Here is a 2,411-nt window from a genome sequence, read left to right as displayed (position 1 = left end):
GCCTGGAAGAGAGAAGACTGGTAGCAATCAGGTCCCGGGGAAGTGTAATCTTTGTGCAGACAGGTATACCCATCTACAAGCCTGGGCAGAAAGGCTAGTGTGCCTAAATTTCATTATACTCAACCAATATCATTAGTTGATGGGACATCAAAATTGATGGTACACAATACATGCTTGGCAAATTGGTTGCATTAAAATACATTAGAGAGTTTGCCTAAAATACAAACAAAAACACAAATTGAAGTGCTCACTTGGGCAGCACAGATACTAAAATTGGAACAGTACAGAGAAGATTAGCAAGGATCCTGCATAAGAAGAAGATGCAAATTCAGGAAATATTTCTTATTTTTTTCCACATACATACCCTTATCTTTTATACACTAAACATGCCTGGCATTCTCTATGTCAATCATACTCAACCAAGGGATTTTAAGATATAGAGTATGTAGCCTAAAGGCTAAAGATTTAGTTTCACTAAGTCTGGGGTGGGGAGCCTGGGAAATTGTATTTTTAAAGAATTCCTTAGATAATTCTAATAATAATCAAGTTTTGGAATAACTACGTGATAGCTTAGGCAAATCTCTAAGCTGATAGTTGAATTACAGGTAAAACAGCAATAAAGTGTCTCAAGAACAGGTTAAGAGAAGCCTAGTGAGTAGAGAATTGCCCGGTGTTGGAATGATCAGCGCGGCATGGAATTAAATTGAGAAATCTCTTATCTCCTTGGTTTGGAAGGAGTTCTTAGAGATTACTGCAGTCGAAAGAAAGATGTTTCTAATGAGACAAATGGCACACGAAAAAGCACAGAGATAGAATTAATTTCAAAAACCATGCCTTAAGATGAGAATTCGACAGACTTATTTTTAGTGGGGGAAAAAAAAAAAAAAAACAGAAGGGAGGAAAACAGGTTCAAGTGAATAAAAGAGTTACGAGAGAGCCTTGGATATGGTGCCGAAGAGCTGTTTTCTGTAGATTGGGGGATTATACCATGATGAAAACAATCTGAAGATTATCCTTAGCAACTGACATTAGCCACTATGCTTTCTTTCCTGATAGGAAGTATTTCAAGAACTAGGGCTAAGGATAAAATTGGAAGGGTTCTGGGATTCTTGCTAAGACTTAGCTGAAGAAGGCAGATGTTGAAAAGAATGCTACCACTTCAAACAGCTCATAAGAACTAAAATAAAATGAGTTTCTCTTTCCTCATCCCATCTATTTTCCAGTAAAGAGCCTAAGATGCTGGGAAATGGTTTTAAACGTAGCACAAAATATGAATAACGTGCCTTGCACAATTGAGGCTACTCAGTTTTCAAAAAAATGGACCCTTAGTGCCTAAGATAGAATGCTTCAAATATTCATAACTTACCCAATGTCATGTTCCTTTTTAAAACAAAGACTACTGTGATATTAACTATTGCTTTATACTAAATCACAAAGCATATTTAGACGCTGTAGCTTCATATGGGACCAACATCTGCATTTTGATGTCCATACCCTCATCTCTCCCTGTCCCTCTGAGAAATTACAAAAGATACAACATCAATCCAGGCTTAAAAATTTTACAGGACGCTATTGATGGCTGAGTTGTTGTGAAGTTAGTCATTTAAAATGTTTTAAGATCCACAAATTATCTAGATACAGTTTTTTGATTTTATGTGTTCCAGCTTCACACTTCGCATTCCTCATGCGTAGAACTATCCTACATTGGTAATTCACGTAATTCCAGGGCCTCGTTTGACCTAGTTTGAGTGTTGTCATCATTTCTGCCCAGATTTGCCAAGATCAAAGAAAAAGCAAACAATGAAATTTAACTCCGAGATCAGACACAAGGCCAATGTGATGAGTGTATTTGTCTGCTACTTTACAGGAAGCCACAACACTTAAGAAATGTGGAGTGGATTTTTACCTCATACAATTTCAGGTTGCAGAAGGTCCCTTCCATAAAAAAACCACCAATAATAGTCCTTGATTTCTGTAACTGAACCACTGGAGTTTCACTGCATTTGTGTGAAGTGTTTAACCCTGCTGGAACACAAAATTTAAGACAATAAACCATTTTCTTTATTTAAACTAACAAATTTTAGTTTCTTTCTCTCAAGATTATACTCACAAGTAAGTCTATAAAGACATTGGACACCTGAGCAGAGGAAAAATTTCATCAAAAATTTGAAAGATGTTTTCAGCTCCTAAAACAAACCTCTAAACTTCATAGAATTAGGAAGTGGACGTTATTCATGGTTCCCTTTATAACTCAAAGTAAACAATGCCTAGCATTTGATGGGAGTGGGGAGGGGCGACTGACACTGAAAGAGATCCAGGTACCCCTAAAACATAGGGTTAAGTCAATCAACGTGGTTTTAATGGGTCTATAATTTTGAGAAAATGTCAACATTTCCTTTAAAGTAGTTTGT

The 2,411-nt window shown here is 36.6% G+C and overlaps 1 non-coding gene across 1 annotated transcript; it reads left to right on the top strand.

Moving 5' to 3' along the window:
* The first annotated feature begins 243 nt into the window (after nucleotides 1–243).
* LOC116150417 (U6 spliceosomal RNA) lies at nucleotides 244–350 on the top strand. Its single transcript, XR_004134177.1, has one exon. It is a non-coding gene; the product is annotated as a U6 spliceosomal RNA (small nuclear RNA).
* The last annotated feature ends 2,061 nt before the right edge of the window (nucleotides 351–2,411 follow it).

This window comes from Camelus dromedarius, chromosome 25 (assembly GCF_036321535.1).
Source record: "Camelus dromedarius isolate mCamDro1 chromosome 25, mCamDro1.pat, whole genome shotgun sequence".
NCBI lineage: Eukaryota > Metazoa > Chordata > Mammalia > Artiodactyla > Camelidae > Camelus > Camelus dromedarius.
Note: the sequence above shows the minus strand (reverse complement) of the source record. Positions and strands in the feature narration are given on the sequence as shown.